This window comes from Ambystoma mexicanum, chromosome 5p, assembly GCF_040938575.1.
Source record: "Ambystoma mexicanum isolate Mex_15411 chromosome 5p, UKY_AmexF1_1, whole genome shotgun sequence".
NCBI classification, from domain to species: domain Eukaryota; kingdom Metazoa; phylum Chordata; class Amphibia; order Caudata; family Ambystomatidae; genus Ambystoma; species Ambystoma mexicanum.
Window position 1 is genome coordinate 358,184,111 of NC_090930.1, and position 19,806 is coordinate 358,203,916.

The following is a 19,806-nucleotide window of genomic DNA, read 5'->3' on the forward strand; positions in this document are numbered from 1 at the left end:
GGGGCAAACACCATCTGAGACCACTGACAACCCCCGGCCAGAGAGGCAGAGGGGCACCAGCTTCAGTGCCACCGAAGTTGGTGTCCTGGTGGAGCAAGTCCTGGGGCAGTATGATGCCCTCTTCGGAAGTTCCCGCGCCGACAAGGAAGGATGGACTCGGATCTGGACTGACATTGTGACTGCCATCAACGCGGAGGGGGTGGCAGTCCGCGACATACAACATGTCAAGAAGTGCTGGGAGGACTTCAGGTCCAGGACCCTGAACAAGGCCTGGCGCCTCTTGAAGGCAGCAGATGCCAAGGGGCGCCGGGGCCACTTGTCGGAAGAACAGATGAGGGTCCTGGAACGCATATCCCCAGCGCTCCACGTCCAGGTCCTTGAGAGGCAGACCCGTCTGGAGTCGAGCGGTAAGTGTACATGCATCCTGATTGTGAGATGTGCGTGTGGTGATTTTTCAGTAGTGTGCAGGTTGCACATCTGTTTGTATGGGGTCGAGTATGGGTGGTGGTGTACAGGGCCGTCGGGCTAACACATGCGAGGGCTGCAATGTGTGAGACATGGATGGTGCTTGTGTGTGTAGGCTTGCATGCCAAATGCAGTTGTGTGGGCACACATGTTTGGATGAATGTGTATGTAAGTAGACATGTCCGTGATGTCACAAATGTATGTTGTTTTCAGCTGCATGTATCAGCACTGTGTACATGTGCATCTGTGTGTATTTGACAAGGGTGCAACAGTGATGTGACAGGGATGCATGTGACAGCGGTATGTGGAAGCCTGTTCAGCAGATGTGACATGGATGCCCATCTGAACACTGCGACACTTGGCAGAGGTGTACACATGCATGCAAGTGTGGTGGTGTGTGTACATGTGTGGTGCACTTCCTGTGTTGCATGTGATGTCTGGCTCACCTTTGCCTGCTCATGCTGTTGTATGTGTATGGATGGTGCTGGCAGTTGCAATATGGCTGTGGTATGGCTCATGTGTGCGAGTTGAAATGACATTTGTTTTGGGGATTGTGATGCCATGTCTGAGGTTTGCCAATGCCACTCATGTACAGCTGTCATGTGTGTGTGTGTCCATTGTACAGTGCCCTGATGCCTGTGTTTTATTTCTCCCTGTCTGCAGCGTCAACTGATGAAGAGGGCGGAGAAGGTGCTGTGGAGCATAGCGGCGGGGATCCCACCGCCAGCCGGAGACGCAAGGCCCGGCTCCCCTCCCATGTTGTCATCTCGTTGGGGAGTGAGGAGTCCGGTGCCGCGTCCCAGGCCGCAGCTGCCGGGGGGAGGTTGGAGTTAGACTCCTCAGCAGCAGAAGGGACAGCTGGGACCCCACAGGGCCCAACAGGGGAAGATGGCACGGAGTCATCCAGGTTGGTGGGCGGTTTGGTGGAGGAGGAGGCCGTGCAAGCACCAGAGACGGGGTCGCAGGCAGAGGAAGGCCAGTTGTCGTGAGCTCATCCCCTGCCTGAAAACGGGTCTGGAGGTGGGGATCCCACTGGTGCTAGTGGTGCAGTGCAGGACCAGGGACAGGAGGCAGCACAGGCCGCCGCGGAGGTGCCTGTGTGCAATCCTGTCCCTGATCCTGTCCCTGCATCATCTTGCACCAGCAGGGATGCCTACGTCCCGACCCGTTTTCAGGCAGGGGATGAGCTCACGACAACTGGCCTTCCTCTGCCTGCGGACGTGGCTATCCGGGTCCATGTTGAGCCTGTTCTGACTGGTGTGGCGTTGCGTCAACGGGCCATGCGAGGTGACCTGCAGTCTTTTCATGAGGAGACTGCACGTCATCTCGAATGGCTCGTTGACCACGTCAGCCTGCTGGTACAGGTCACCCAGGCTGGATTCCTCCGTATGATGGGGCTTGCTACGACCCCCTCCTCAACTGAACCCCCTACGCACCAGTCGTCCTCTGTGCCATCTTCCCACCCATCAGTCACCTGGGTGCCCTGTGGAGCTGCCTCTGACGGTGCGGCCAGGCTGGTGGAGGAGGCATCCCTGCCACAGTCGGGAGTCGGACTTCCAGCAGGGGTGGCCACATCAACGACTGCACCCCAGCCGGCGGAGGATGTGCAGGCAGCAGGAGGCAGTGCACGGGCAGAGGCACAGCAGCAGCAGCAACGTGGTGGGAGCCATGAAGGCTCGGGGCCTTCAACATCGGAGGGGCAGACATCGGCCGGAGGGCAGGAGGACCCAGGACAGAGAGTGTCTTCCGTGTGGCAGCGGTTGGGCCACGCCATAGATGCGGAGCGGCAGCGGGCGGAAGAGGCACGGCTCACAATGGTCAGGGCGGAGAACTCCATGCGGAGGGCCCTGAGGCGGGCCGAGTGCCTCGAGGCAATCCGCAGGGGTTTGGAGGTGGACACGGCGACGGCCCTGCGGACCCTCGGGACCATGGAGGAGGACCGCCTCCGGGACATTGAGCAGGAGTTCGATGATTCCCTGGCCCGGGACATCCAAAAGTGAGCTGTCAAAGTAGCCCACTGCCCTTGTACATAGTTATGTAGGTAGTGTTAGGTTTCATTTTTTTTTTTATTTATTTTGGACCATTTGGACATTGGCCACATTTTTGTATATAGTTGATTTGATTAGTTAGTGTAGTTAGATAGGTTTCCTTTCTTTTGTTGGGATAATGGACCCTGGCTTGTTAGTATGTACATAGTTCACTGTTGGACAGTATTTTTCTTTCACATTTTAACCATGGAGCAATGGCTTTCTTTTTTATTTCCCATTGGATTTTGTTTTGTGGACAGTGACTTTGGACACCATTACTTTGGATTTTGATTTTTGGTTTTGCTTTTTTTCACGGACATGCTTCTTTTCATTTTTGTACATTCCCATTTATGTTTCTTTATTTTTGATTCTATTTATGTTTCCTTTAATACATATTTTTTTTATCAGACTTCAATGTGTAGTATCATCTCATTGGTTTCATGCATATCATGATATGGGTTTTGAGATTCACTGACACCCATTTCGGAACTTGCAATTGGTGTTCTGTCATGTAATTGCCAATTATGAGTGGGTGGATGCAATACTCGGGTGGGTGTTTTGCATTTGGAGGCTGACCATAGGGGCCAGGGATCTAGATTGTGATGACATGTTGGCTGGGGAACATGAGTTGGACATGGGTGTGGGCCTGCTGGCAGGTGCCCCACAGTGCTGGGGGGTGAGGGGGTGGGGAACATGAGTTGGACATGGGTGGGGGCCTGGTGGAGGGTGCCCCACAGTGCTGGGGGGTGGGGGTGGTGGGGAACATGAGTTGGACATGGGTGGGGGCCTGCTGGCAGGTGCCCCACACTGCTGGGGGGTGGGGGGTTGGGGAACATGAGTTGGACATGGGTGGGGGCCTGCTGGCAGGTACCCCACAGTGCTGGGGGGTGGGGGTGGTGATAGACATGAGTGGGGGCCTGGTGGAGGCTGCCTCTGCACTGCTGAGGGGTGTGGGTACAGGGGGACATGAGTGGGGGCCTGGTGGAGGGTGCCCCTGGTGGCTGGGGGGTGGGGGTGGTGGGAGACATGAGTGGGGGCCTGGTGGAGACTGCCCCTGCACTGCTGGGGGGTGGGGGTGATGGGAGACATGTGTGGGGGCCTGGTGGAGGCTGCCCCTGCACTGCTGGGGGGTGGGGGTGGTGGGAGACATGAGTGGGGGCCTGGTGGAGGCTGCCCCTGGATGCTGGGGTGTGGGGGTGGTGGGAGACATGAGTGGGGGCCTGGTGGAGGGTGCCCCTGGATGCTGCGGGGTGGGTGTGCAGGGAGACATGAGTGGGGGCCTGGTAGAGGGTGCCCCTGGTGGCTGGGGGGTGGGGGTGGTGGTAAACATGAGTGGGGGCCTGGTGGAGGCTGCCCCTGCACTGCTGGGGGGGGTGGTGGGAGACATGAGTGGTAAATCTGAAAATATAGTATGGCTAAGTCTTGGTCCAGCTAAATCTAGAAAAATAGTTCTAAAATCATATGAAGATATAGAAACAATAGCCAAACATGATCCCAACAGCCAAGACATTTTAAAAAACAATTTATTGGACACATATTACCCAAACAGAAGTAATACTTTGGAAAACGTGTGTCTATACCACAAAGCGCAAAACGACACATACAAAAATATTATGAAACCTGATGAAAAAAAAGGTAAATATAGAGTGACAAACTGTGAAGGCAGCTTAGTTAAGCTCACTAAACCAAATTTAATTAATCATATCAAATTGTCATTTAAGACTCCTCAACATAAAGAAGTATAATACATGTCCCTGCTACAACTCTTCAAACCATGGAGAAAAGAAGAACAATTACTAGATAACTATGACTCATATGAGGATGCTTTCAAAGCAAATGAAAGCACTATAACTGATGTAAACTTTACACAGTATAAAACAATGTTGCACAATGAACAGCAACACGAAGAAGAACTCCAAGCCCAACTAGATAAGGACACTCCTGACAGTAGTCAACCTTCTGTAACAGGAAGCCAAGAACCACTGGGAGAACCACTAATAATAAATGAGGCAGAATTAGCTATGATAGAAGTAGAAAACACCATGTGTCAGTACGAAGATAAAGAAGACTTAGCTATACTACAATCAAAACTAAACAATGAGCAAAGTAGCATTTTTCAAGAAGTAACAAAACAAATTGCATATGGTGTAAAACATAAAAATAAAGATTGTTCCTGCCATAATTATAAACCTATACTACTGTACGTCAGCGGTGAAGCTGGTTCTGGCAAAACATTCCTAATCAAAATCATTAGTAAGTTCCTTCAACAATTGACAAACAACAAACTGTCAGCTGTTATCACTGCCCCCACAGGTTTAACTGCCTACAACATAGGTGGTGTTACATTACACCGATTACTACTATTACCAGTAGAACACCAGAAAATTAGACTATTACAAACTTTCTGCAGAAGCTGCAATGGAATTACGCAGAGTATTGAAACAAATTAAAATGCTACTAATAGATGAAGTGAGCATGGTCTCCAACCTGATGTTAGCTTTGATTCACCTCAGATTACAAGAAGTACTCAAAACAGACTATGAAGAGCTCTTTGCAGGAAAACACATTATTGTTTTTGGAGATCTGCTTCAATTAACACCAGTAAAAGGTGAGCCTATTTTTAAAACATTAGGACACAAACTATGCCGTAAAACTGTTGGCAGCATTGGAAATGTCAACCTTTGGCAACATTTCCAATACAGAGAATTAACAGAAAACAGGCGGCAATCTGCAAATCTCACTTATGCCAACATTTTAAAAAGTATCAGAGTTGGTATACTTTCTAAAGAAGCAGAAGCAATATTGAAAGCCCGGCACATTAATGCACTTTGTGGCGATAATGCATGTGCTACAGATGTTATGGAACAATTAGCCCACAAAAATGTCAATTGTATGGCCTTAATGCCAACTCTTGCAAGCTGTTTCAAATTCAATGAAATCATGTTAAGTAAAGAAATGCGACCAATCATGGAAATTAGCGCCACAGACAAACTAGATGTACATGGTATAACACTACCCATGTGTGACCAAGCCACAACAAGACTAAATAGTTTAGAAAAATCAATCTCAAACACAGTAGGCTTAGAAAAGATATTAAAATTATCCTTAAATTGCAGAGTAATGCTTAAACATAACCTTGACGTGGACCAAGGACTAGTTAATGGAGCACTGGGTACAGATGTTGGCTTTCAAACATACCCACGCGACAACAAAATTCAGTTTGTCAATATACTCTTTGACAAACTTTCAGAAGTAAAAAGGATTGGACGCTCAACAACTAGATTCCTTCTTTTCAAAGATATGTATGTACGCAGAGAACAATTTTCTCTAACTCTTGCATACACAGTTACGATTCATAAATCACAAGGTCTTACCCTAGACAAAGCAATGATAGATATTGGTAACACAGTCTTTAAAGAAGGCATGAGCTATGTAGCACTATCAAGCTTACGTACACTTGACGGTCTATTTCTAATCAACTTTGATGCAAGTAAAATAAACGCTGATATTCCTTGCATTTTAGAATACAATAGACTTCGCTCACTATACACCCCCCCACCTAAACACATATTCTGTTCCACAAAAAGTAAAACGTTATAAAAGAAAAATAAATCAAACAGAAATGCAACAGGATTTCACTGCAAATCCTCCAAAGAGAGTAAAAGAAACTAATACTTCATCAAGTACCACAAGCAAAAAAGAATCAATTAGGGAAAGTAAACCAGGTACTTCTTTAAAGAAGGAAGACAAACTCCAAAAAACGCAGTTAGATACAGAACTACCTGGAAAATTTAAATTCTCAAATATAGTTGGTGTAAATTGCTACGCAAATGTAGCAATGAATATTGTATTTCAATTACCACCAATTGTTAACATTTACTTACACAGTACAGACCCATTGTGTTTGAAAATGTTCACAGAAATGCAGCAAACAATCCTGACAACATGCATAGTGTTTATGGAATAAGACAACAATTGGACTACTGTGCTGGAATGGTGAAATTCACTATAAACTCAAAGGAAGATCCACAAGAATTTCTAATGTACTTACTATTAGTACTGGAAAACAAAAACATACCTATAAATGAAATCTTTCAGATTTCATACATGTGGAAACATACATGCACTCTCTGCAACAATGTGACACAAGAAGAAATCCCCAATGAATGCTTCATATATATATATCAATACCAAATTGTGAATCCATTCCATTTCAGCGACTTGTACAAAATGCAAATCATGGTAGATTATGCTCTACCTGCAATTCAGATAATCGCTCCAAGTTAATAATACAAACACATAGTAAATACATAATACTAATGCTTCTATGTTACAATGCAGATGGTACCAAAAACAACTGCAAGCTGACTGGATTCACACATGGTCAAATATCACTTGGTAAGAAAACCTTCACAACAATAGGTATAATCTACCACGCAGGAGCCACAACCAATTCAGGGCACTACACTGCATATATAAAAAAAGAAATGTGGATGTTTTGAATGTAATGATAGTACCATTACTGTAAAGCAGAGATTACCAGGAAATCTTACAAACGCTTATTTGATATTCTTAAAACCAAAATTTGACAACTAAACTGTATTTAAACCCTAAGTAAACTCGTGTTAAAAAAATATAAACTGTTAGAATACTCCAAAAGCTATCTAACTGCTCAAAGATTCTACAACAACTAATCAGATAAATGAATACCACTAAATTAGACCAAAAAATACACAGTTAGAATACGCCAATTGGTAAATAGATAAATCAATACCACTAAAATATATCAAAAAAATAGACAGTTAGAATACGCCAATTGGTATCTAACTGCTCCAAAATTTTATAATATCAAAACAAATAAATAATATGTTACTGCTCCAAAAAAATGCAACAAGCCAAAGTATGAAGCATTAGCCAGAAACAACAAGTGAACACTGAAAACAAACAAACAAATAAACTGTAGCATAACAGAAAAAGGTTTTTTTTTTAATCCAACATGGATTTTTTTTTCTCCCACAGACCCAATGATTTTAGCAACAAATACAGAAACTGAGCAAATTGCACAGTACTCTGATTTGCAATCTACTAAATATGAGGCTCCAAAAAAAAAAATATGTTGATTATACAATGTAATAAGTCCTTACAAAATACTAATACTAACATGCTATTTTCTTTTATTACAGAAATTAACAAGAAATACATGTACTCCGGTTACTAGACCAAACAGTAAGTATACAATAATAAGGAGAACCATAGCAGCATATCACATCCATAGTATCTAATACCTTTGTTCATTATACATTTGTTTTTCACCCAAAGTTATAAGCAAATATGAATGTGATATGCTGCGGTGGTTGTTGCCAGGGCATAGAGTCTTGGTTGCATGGCCAAATGGCCATGCACCCAAGACTCTATGCCCTGGCAACAACCACTGCAGCATATCACATCCATAGAGTCAAACATTTCAACTATGGTCTATGGAAACTTTTAATGTCCGCGGACATTATGAGTGTTCTTAGAACACTTTCAACTTGCCAGCGAACAATACGGACAGCGTTTTCAGGACACCCCCTACGAACATTTCAGAACAACGCGATAGTTCTTAGAACACTTTCAACTTGACAACGAACAATACGGACAGTGTCCTCAGAACACCCCCATTTTGTTTATTTGCGAACATTTCAGGACACCATGAGTGTTCTAAGAACACATTCAACTTGCCATCGAACAATACGAACAGCATCTTCAGGACACCCCCTACGAACATTTCAGAACAACGCAAGAGTTCTTAGAACACATTCAACTTGACAAAGAGCAATACGGACAGCGTCCTCAGGACACCGCTATTTTGTTTATTTGCAAACATTTCAGGACACCGCGAGTGTTCTTAGAACACATTCAACTTGCCAGCGAACAATACAGTCTACGCCTTCAGGACACCCCCTACGAACATTCCAGGACACCACGAGTGTTCTTAGAAACGTCTTCAGAACACCCCCATTTTGTTTATTTGCGAACATTTCAGGACACTGCGAGTGTTCTTAGAACACATTCAACTTGACAGAGAACAATACGGACAGCGTCCTCAGGGCACCCCCATTTTGTTTATTTGCGAACATTTCAGGACGCCGCGAGTGTTCTCAGAAGTGTCTTCAGAACACCACCATCTTGTTTATTTGCGAACATTTCAGGACACCGCGAGTGTTCTCAGAACACATTCAACTTGACAGAGAACAATACGGACAGCGTCCTCAGGACACCCCCATTTTGTTTATTTGCGAACATTTCAGGACACCACGAGAGTTCTTAGAACACATTCAACTTGCCAGCCACAAACCCCATTCATATTTGCAAACATTTCAGGACACAGCGAGTGTTCAACAACCTCTTCAGAACACCCCCCATTTTGTGTATTTGCGAACATTTCAGGACACTGCAAGTGTTCTTAGAACACATTCAACTTGACAGAGAACAATACGGACAGTGTCCTCAGGACACCCCCTACAAACATTCCCCGGACACCGCGAGTGTTCTTAGAAACGTCTTCAGAACACCCCCATTTTGTTTATTTGCGAACATTTCAGGACCCGGCAAGTGTTCTTAGAACACATTCAACTTGCCAGCCACAACCCCCATTCATATTTGCGAACATTTCAGGACACAGCAAGTGTTCGACAACGTCTTCAGAACACCCCCATTTTGTGTATTTGTGAACATTTCAGGACACGGCGAGTGTTCTTAGAACACATTCAACTTGACAGAGAACAATACGGACAGCGTCCTCAGGACATCCCCTATGAACATTCCCTGGACACCGCGAGTGTTCTTAGAAACGACTTCAGAACACCCCCATTTTGTTTATTTGCGAACATTTCAGGACACCGCGAGTGTTCTTAGAACACATTCAACTTGCCAGCCACAACCCCCATTCATATTTGCGAACATTTTAGGACCCAGCGAGTGTTCAACAATGTCTTCAGAACACCCCCATTTTGTGTATTTGCGAACATTTCAGGACACGGCGAGTGTTCTTAGAACACATTCAACTTGACAGAGAACAATACGGACAGCGTCCTCAGGACACCCCCTATGAGCATTCCCTGGACACCGCGAGTGTTCTTAGAAACGTCTTCAGAACACCCCCATTTTGTTTATTTGCGAACATTTCAGGACACCGCGAGTGTTCTTAGAACACATTCAACTTGCCAGCCACAACCCCCATTCATATTTGCGAACATTTCAGGACCCAGCGAGTGTTCAATAACGTCTTCAGACCACCCCCATTTTATGTATTTGCGAACATTTCAGGACACGGCGAGTGTTCTTAGAACACATTCAACTTGACAGAGAACAATACGGACAGCGTCCTCAGGACACCCCCTACGAACATTCCCCGGACACCGCGGGTGTTCTTAGAAGCGTCTTCAGAACACCACCATCTTGTTTATTTGCGAACATTTCAGGACACCGCGAGTGTTCTTAGCACACATTCAACTTGACAGAGAACAATACGGACAGCGTCCTCAGGACACCCCCATTTTGTTTATTTGCGAACATTTCAGGACACCGCAAGTGTTCTTAGAACACATTCAACTTGCCAGCCACAACCCCCATTCATATTTGCGAACATTTCAGGACACATCGAGTGTTCGTCAACGTCTTCAGAACACCCCCATTTTGTGTATTTGCGAACATTTTAGGACACTGCGAGTGTTCTTAGAACACATTCAACTTGACAACGAACAATACGGACAGCGTCCTCATGACATCCCCTACGAACATTCCCCGGGCACCGCGAGTGTTCTTAGAAGCGTCTTCAGAACACCACCATCTTGTTATATTATAAATGTGGGGGTCTGTGAGAGGACAGGACAAGTTTTATAGAGATAGCTTTGTTTTTCTCAGACCCCAGCTTTGGCCCGGTCATCATTAGGTTAATGATGTACTGCAGAAGGTGAAAGATACAGTGTTTGTAATGCAGCTTGTTCGCTCCTAGTCTCCCGTGCGAACATGCCTTCGGCTGAGCTGCCAAGGGGAGGAGGGTAAGGGAAGTGCTGGGGCTCGCTGTGTGCGGGCAGGTGGGGGGGAGTTGCAGCCCTGCAGACCGCTTGTCGCACAGAGGCCTAGATTATTATGTTCAAATTGGAGTTGTGTTGTATCACAAAAATTGAGTCTGTATCATGCTACGTGATGAGCCGTGCAGCCCCAAGTGTCGACCCGCAGCCATCCCGTATCCCAGGCCCAGGTGCATAGATGGCTGCTGGCGAGTAATAGGTCCCACGCAAGTGAAGGATGTAGGGGGAGGGAGGTCCTAGAGACCTTTCCTCCCATACATTCCCTTCCTTTCATTACTTAAGTAACAAATATTGCAGCCCACCCAACCTCCTTTGTTCCTTCTCATCAGCTACTGCTTCATCCCAGGCCGGTGTTCCCTTTATTGGCATCCAGGCCCTACATACTCCCTGGAGGCTCTGTCCTGCTCTAGTATATTCATCAGGGTTGCAGGTCATATATATATACCCCCCATCTCCCTCTAAGTATACCATATCGCCTCATACCATTCCAGTGTATGGGCAGCACCGAAGACCCAGCTGGCACACACAAAAAATCAGGAGCAAAAAGACGATGATGGGTAACAATAGTTTAACAGTCATTCCGAGCCAGGAAGGTACCCATGAAATAATTTCATTGAGCCATGAGCTTGGCTCACTCCTCCTTCTTTCTTCATCTGCTCGCCCAGGTTGTACATAGCTGTGATAACGTGGGGCAGTGTTCCATTGTCCGCGTCTGCAGAAGGTACGAAAGTGCAACATGCGCTCCCGATTCTTCGGCAAACACCTCCATCCATGGCAGTCAAAAGGTCTAGGACATACCTGTTCTGCATTGTCATTAGCCGTAGCGCCCTCAGCTCCACCTTGATCACATTGAATCCTTCTTCTGTGTCATTGGCTAGTTGGATCAGCTCCCAGCGTGTTATTTGAAGCCATTTTGCATTAGCTCACACCTGGATACTTGGGATGAGGGAGGCGAAAAATTTTTCAGCGGAATTGAACTGCCGGAACCTGTCTGGAATTTGCGCCAAAAGTTCTGTGGATGCCTTGGATATGTAATTTAATTGACCTTCGTTTTCGGTATACTGGGCTTTGCATGTTGTCCGCGGATCGGTTATACACTGGCGTCTCATCCGTTGGTTGTGTGTCCTCTGGTTCTCGGATGGCTTGTAGCCCCTTCCCCCTTGAATATGACTCTCCGGAACCACCATCGGGGAGGAGTGTAGCATTGCCAGAGAATACGTGCCCCTCCATGACTGTGGGAGGTACAAGTATGCCTGATTACCGCAAACCCAGTAAGTGTCCATCAAGGCAGCTGTCCCTTTGTTCATGTCTGGCATGATGAGCGTTTTGTTACAGTTCTTATTTGTGCCCATGTTAATTTTACCATCACCAAGGATGCACAATTCATAAGTAATTTCTTTTTTGCAGTTTGAAGGGCTTTTGCAGGGCTGTGACACAAGTGAGCTTTGTGATGTGTTGAGCCCATACCGGAACGCATGTTTTTTTGACCCATTGCAATTTTTCTGCTACCAACCCTCGTATTGCTTCTGCTTTGCATGTAACTTGTTCCTCTTTCCATTTGTTGTCCGAATACAATGTCCCTTCAATCACTAGGAATGGTTCCTTCAAGCACACCACTCAATTAGGTCTTGAGAAGCACGTTTTTTCATTCTGGAGCATTTCAAAAGAAACTTTGTGTGTCTGGAAGTGTCCTTTATTCTGCAGAAGGTGTGATGAAGGAGACACTGGGCATCTGCAATGGGTAATTCTTGTGGCAGGAACACATTGTGGGTACCTGAGGCATGGGGTATTAGAGAGCACACATAAGAGCTCTTGTTAGTGGTTTGTTTGGTAGTAGACCTCATGTCTGCATACCACTTGTTGGACTGGTCCGGGTGTCGGGGATCTTCTATTGTGTCTAACCCTAGTCCCGAGTATTCATCATACTTCCTCCTCCCAGCCTCCCTTCTTTTTCTTCTCCTATTGCTCCTCGGGTTCACTTTCCCTTTTACAACATCATGCTGCATTAAAGGCATTCCCCCTCGCTCCCCCACTTTCCCATTCATTATACAAGACAATAAACCTCTTGGCGGTCTCTGCATTTTCTTCCTGTACACTTATGGGGGATCCATAACCTATAGAAGTTTCAAATGTAGGTATTACACTGGTGGTGGTGTCATCATATAACCCAGGTAACTCAGAAGGATTTGGATTGTTCAGTTCGTAAATGTTGTATTCAGAGGCATTGTACGGGGCAATAGGACGTGGAGGTACCTTTTCATCGCTTGTACCATTTGGGTGCCGTGTGCCATCATGGTGGGTACCATGTCCCCATATTAGTTTAAAGCCGTCCCATATAAGGTGGGTCCCTTGTTTTATCATGCTTGTCCCATTCCCTCCCCCCTCTTGAATATCAATAGATATAAATGCTACTGCCCAATATATCACTAGGCCGAACATCATTCCAAAAAATATCACAGCACACACAAACAAACCACACTCATAAGAATATTTATGGAGTCAAAATTACTATTTCCATTTCTATCTATTCTAATGTTGTTTGCAGCGGGGGTCCCCTCCGTTGCCATGGTTTCTCCTACATAATGAGACATAAAAGTGCATTAAGCAACTCATAACATTCATTTTATTATGTTTCTTTGTCTTGTTTTACACTATTTATAATCATTATATTATTAGCATGTTTATTCTTTAAACCGAGAGAGGGAAGGAGAAGGAGAAAGAGAGAGAGCGAGAGAGAGACAATAATATTTCTTCATTTCATTACTGTTAGCATGTACATCAGGATATTTATTTATTTAACTTTCCTTCTTATATATATTATGTGTACCGCTAAATCTATACCTTTCCCCTGTCAAGTTTGTGTTTCTTCTCTGACCATTCCCATTTCTGTTTCCTGTGTTACACTTTCGTAAGCTTTTTGTACGTCTATCAGATGTATCCAATATCTCAGGCCCTTCACCTTTACGGCAGTGGGCATGCAGTACACCACTTCATATGGGCCATGAAATCTTGGAGAGTTTCCTAATGAGATGACATCATTGTTATTCGTAAGGGCCTGGCATTTCACTATAGCCACAATTGTAGGTTCTTTTAGTGCCTCTGTCAATTCTTTTAGTAGCTCCGCATGCTGCACTGGGGATCTGTCTGCTCTGTGGAATCCTCTTCTCCCCCACCTAGCCAATCCCCCATGTACTGTTGTGGTCATGTATGCGGAGTCAGTATAGATTGTTACTGCACATCCCTTAGATGCATGTAATGCTTCAATGAGTGCTACTAATTCTGCTGCTTGTACTGAGTAATGGGCGGTAGCCTCTGTTGAATGAGTATTTCATATTCACCTTCCTCCAGTCTCACAACAGCCACACCCACGTATTTTTCTCCTTTCTCAGAATGTATTGATGCTGACCCGCCTATGAAATATACTTCTCCTTCTTATAAAGAATTTTCACTCACATTGGGTGTGTCTCCACCCCCCTCTATATGTAGCATAATCATGTGTTTGCATATCTTCCACGGTGCATGCTTCTGTGATGAATGTTTCAGGGTTAACTGTCTTACATCTCACTATGTGTATATTTGCACTGGATAAAACAACTTCATAGGCTGTGGCCCTTTGCATTGTCAGTGTGCTTTTGACCTTTCTAATATTGCGAATAGTGAATGTTCCACAAACAGTGTCACAGAATACCCAATCACAATTGTTGCACTCTTTTCTATGGCAAACGCTGCGGCTGCGAGTGAATGCTTGCAAGCGAAGTGTCCTTGCATTACTGCATCTAGTTTGCCACTGTAATACGCTAGTGGTTTGTGACCCAGAGATGATTTTTGTGTTAACACTGCTGTCGTGAGTGTCCCGTCACAATGTGAGAATAAGTAGAACTCGCGTTCATAGTCTGGGTTCGCGAGTACTGGTGCTGTTGAAATCAGTTCTTTAAGTGTGCTAAAGGCCTTGTGCATTTCTCTAACATTTAACCCCTAACATTGCTGTTACTTTTTTGAACAGGTCGTTAACAAAATGTATGCCATTGTCCGAGTGAATTACGTTGCAAATCCCCCAGCGCGAAAACACTTCCCGCACTCAGAACTTTGCAGCGCACTTCGTATCCCGGTGGGTGCATGGCCCTGGCTCTACCCATCTTGAAAAGGGACAGACCACCACTATCATGTAGCGTGACCCATTGCATATTACTCCCATGTCAGCATGATCAATATGCAGCTCTCTGAAGGGGCCTGTTGGTTTTGGCAATGTTCATCGTAGTGTTCTGAGTGTCATTCCTGAATTATATATTCAACATGTTGTACATTCCATGGTCATTTTTGAAATTTGCTCCTGCAGCCCTGGTGCAAACCAATTGTCTTGTATTTATGCGGCAATGTGTTGTTTGGCATTGTGAGCTGGGAAGTGAAGCTGTTGTAACGATATTTCCAGTAACTTGTGAGGCATCACTACCTTACCTGTGTTACTTTGGTGCCAAAGAAGGTCAGCGGATGACTGAATGCACCATCTTTTTCCCCACAGCTCCTTTTCCTCACCTGACGCCCCTTCTTGTAACTCTAATATTTGGGAAATGGGCATTGAATTATACCCATTAGGGTGATCCTCTTCCATATGTCTCTGCAGTAGGTACTCACCTATTTTTCCTTTTGTTAAATATGATGCTTCTTTTGCAGCAGCGTCTGCTGCCGCATTTCCTAATGAGATGACATCATTGTTATTCTTAAGGGCCTGGCATTTCACTATAGCCACAATTGTAGGTTCTTTTAGTGCCTCTGTCAATTCTTTTAGTAGCTCAGCATGCTGCACTGGGGATCTGTCTGCTCTGTGGAATCCTCTTCTCCCCCACCTAGCCAATCCCCCATGTACTGTTGTGGTCATGTATGCTGAGTCAGTATAGATTGTTACTGCACATCCCTTAGACGCATGTAATGCTTCAATGAGTGCTACTAATTCTGCTGCTTGTACTGAGTAATGGGCGGGTAGCCTCTGTTGAATCAGTATTTCATATTCACCTTCCTCCAGTCTCACAACAGCCACACCCACATGTCTTTCTCCTGTCTCAGAATTTATTGATGCTGACCCATCTATGAAATATACTTCTCCTTCTGATAAAGCATTTTCACTCACAGTGGGTGTGTCTCCATCCCCCCTCTATATGTAGCATAATCATGTGTTTGCATATCTTCCAGGTGCATGCTTCTGTGATGAATGTGGCAGGGTTTACTGTCTTACATCTCACTATGTGTATATTTGCACTGGATAAAATAACTTCATAGGCTGTGGCCCTTTGCATTGTCAGTGTGCTTTTGACCTTTCTAATATTGTGAATAGTGAATGTTCCACAAACAGTGTCACAGAACACCCCATCACAATTGTTGCACTCTTTTCTATGGCAAACGCCGCGGCTCCGAGTGACTGCTCGCAAACAAAGTGTCCTTGCATTACTGCATCTAGTCTGCCACTGTAATATGCCAGTGGTTTGTGACCCAGAGATGATTTTTGTGTTAACACTGCTGTCATGAGTGTCCCGTCACAATGTGAGAATAAGAAGAACTCGCGTTCATAGTATGGGTTTGCGAGTACTGGTGCTGTTGAAATCAGTTCTTTAAGTGTGCTAAAGGCCTTTTGCATTTCCACTGTCCATTGTATTTCTGTGCGCTCTCTTTGTGCTTCTTTGAGTCCTTGCAGTACTGGCTTTGTGTACTTGCATATTCTGATATTCAGGTGCGGCAGTAGTTGCACATGCTAAGACATTTCTGCATTTCTTTCATTGTTTTTGGTTCACTTACTGCACATACTCCATCTGCCCTGTCTGGTATGATTCTTCTACCATCTTTTGATATCAGTTGTTCCAAATACAATACTTCTTTCTGACAATATTGTAATTATTGCTTGTCCACTTTGCGATCCAGCAATGACAAATGTGTAATAGAGTCTTTCCTGCACTTATCTTCGTTTTCTCCACAAATCAGGAGATCATCCACATATTGAATGATCATGCTCTCTGTGACAATATTACTGAGATCTTCATGTAAAATTCTGTTGAATATGCTTGGGCTCTCGCAGTATTCCTGGGGTAGTCTGCAATTTTAATATATTTTCCCTCTCAAGGTGAATGCTGTCAAGTATCAAGATTCTGAGTCTAGTGGCACTGAGAAGAATGTGTTCTTCAAGTCCACCACTGTAAAACATGATGCATCCTTTGGTATACTACACAAAATTGATGCAGGATTTAGGACCAATGGGAATTCCTTCTGTATGATGTCATTAAGGGGGCGTAGGTCCTGGATCATCCTCCACGCCCTGCCCTTTGCTTTCTTGATGGGGTAAATACAACTATTACATAGTGTGTTTGAGGGCACTATTATTCCCTGCATTAAGAGTGCATGGATTGTGTCTTTTATCCCTTCTTCTGCTTCTCGGGACAGGGGGTACTGTTTTACTCGGGGCAGCAGTGCTCCTGGTTTTTGTTTTATTTTTACTGGTGTCACCTCATGCAGTAGCCCTATATCATGTGGGCCTGTGGTCCATTGGTCAATTGGCACTAGTTGCATGTCAATGTAGAAAAAGGAAGGTGGCGCTCCTACTACTGCCATTAGCTGCACTAGCACCAGCCTTGTTTGTATCATGATATCACAGGGAATCGCTATCTCCATTATTATTTCCCCATCGCTGTCTGAATCTGTGAAGAGGTCCTCATCGGACAAGTCTCGCAGTGCGATGTTAGCATTAATGCATAACACTGTTAGCCACTGACACCCATGTATGTCCATTCCTATGACTGCTATTCGCTGCGCTGACACCTGTATTGCATGCAAGTCTAAAGACATCACGTTTCCTGGCATTATTTCTGAGCGTACTACTGGACGAAAAACAAATTCTGCGGGTACCCTCCACTTTTGGCACTTTAACTCGGGGACCATTTGTGCTAGTGTTTTTAACCCCTGAATGAACATGTCTGGGTCAACTGGTATGCCGCGTGCCTCCAGTGCTGGGGCTCGTGAGTGTACTACCAACATGACTCTCATTGGGCAGATCCCCGGTGTCGATCATATTATCTCCCTCTCAGTGAACGATACGGTCATGTTAAGCTTGCTGAGGAGGTCCCTCCCCAGCAAGTTAATCAGTGATTCTTCATAGTACAATAAGGTTGCCCATACTGTCTTTCCCCTACTGTTACATCCAAATCTTCTGTGTAAGGAACTTCAACCACCGCCCCAGAGAAGCCCTGCGTTTCCAATTTACGATTAGATAGCGGAAACCTGCCTTCTCGTAGGCAGGATTTTTCACCTCCCGAATCTACCATAACAATGAATTGTTTGTTCCCTATCTCCGCCCCACCAATGGTTCCATCCTCTGCTGCATCTAGGGTCGTTGATAGTACTGGACACACAAGCACTTTCTGTGGGCTGTCCTATGCTGGATGCCTTGTTTTCCCCCATTGTCGAAAAGATTTCCTTATACCACAGCCACTCCACCAAAGTATGCAAGTGCACCATTTGCCATCATGACGAAAGGGTTTCCTTGTGTGTGTGCCATGTGCTCGCGGTATTGTGGGTTTTGCTTAACATTACATGGCTGTGCCCTGCATTCATCTGCTGTATACCTCTGATCCTGTTGTTCTCCTCTCCCTCCACAGCCCATTGGCAGCTCATGTGGGCTCCCTGGGTGGCCATACAGCTGTCCATTTTGATAAGTATTCATGGATCTGCTTCTACACTCTCTTGAAAAATGTCCCCACCTTCCGCAATTTCAACAATTCACTTGTCCCCCACGTGGACCTGGACCTCTGTACCCACCATACCCTCCGTACCCTGGACCACCACCTCTTTGTCCTCTGTACCCACCTCTTCCTCCATGGGCGCTCCACACTTGCCACTGTGGCCCTCCATACTGCTCTTCGCCATTCCACTGCTCTTGTCCGTTTCCTGCTCAATTAGCTGCCATCCATGCTTGTATTGCTATTGACCCCTCCTCCTCCTCTCATTCTCTATCTATGGGGAGTGCAGCTACAGCTGCTGTGACCTTCACCAGTTTTGTCTGTATTCATTTTGCCTCATCTGCCAACCTTCGCTGTGCTATCTCCTTCTCCCTTTCTTTGATCCTTTTGCAATGGTGTACTAAAATGCTGTGTATCTCAGGCCAGCCTTTGGCTTCAATCCCAGCTATTTTATCGAGCTCTTTCTGAACTTCCTTCGGGAGCCCTCTCTTTATAATAAAGTAAAACAGGGACATTGACTGATCCCAGGCCGTGCCCATCTGCACTCCCACATCTCCTGCACCCGTAAAATGAAAGCCATTGCATCTTCCTCATCATTCATTGTGCACTGCATCACTGACTGTAAAATCTAGTGTGTCTGGGAAGGTGTCTCTCAATGCATCCCATACCCTTGCCCTTACTGTGTTAAAAGAAGCACCATCATGTCTGTCACAATCTAATGTTATTCCTGAGAAGCCTGCTTTCACCCAAACTCGATCAGCTTGATCACCCACTGCGGACACTAGCAAACTTTTAATGTCACCTGCTGCCAAAGGAACCCTGCATCGTATATCCATTTACTCGCACCTCCTGACAGCGGGGGCAATAACTTCAACAGATTGGCCTTATCCAACTGTGCCCAGGGTATGTAATTTGGCCTCCCTCCTCCCTGATGTATCAGGAGTAGCTGTAACCTTCCTTTTGTTCCATTCCCCGTACTTGCCTTTGTTCCTTGTTTTCCCAATACAGCCATTCTCCCCACTCTGCTTCTTAGTCTTGCATTCCATTCCTCTTCCATTGCGTTCCCCAGGGGTGTTTCATCTAACCTCACCAGTGCCCCTCCTGCCGCAAACCCTATTCTTCTTCCTTCCAGCTCATCTTCCTCTATGTCACACCATAACTCTTCCGCCCCTCCCGAGGTCATGCCTTCTCCCCCTGGGTCTCCCTCAGGCGTGTGTTGCTCTAGCTCTATTATTCTTGTTGGCTCATCCTGTATTCGGAATAGTATCGCCCCCTTTTTTCACCCTTTGTCTATGGACCTGTCGGGTCTCTGTGCCCTCTGCGTTTGATCGATCCTAGAAGTATTTGATCCACTTTGTTCACATATATCTCTTAATCTGGACAGTTCATTTCGGGCCATTGATAACCTGGAGTCTAAATCTTCTGTGAATTTTTCAATATCTATTGCCGGGGTACTTACCTGTCCACTCGTTCTTGGGCATTCATATGGCGGGGGTGCTGTGGGCCGTGGTGTGGTTGGGG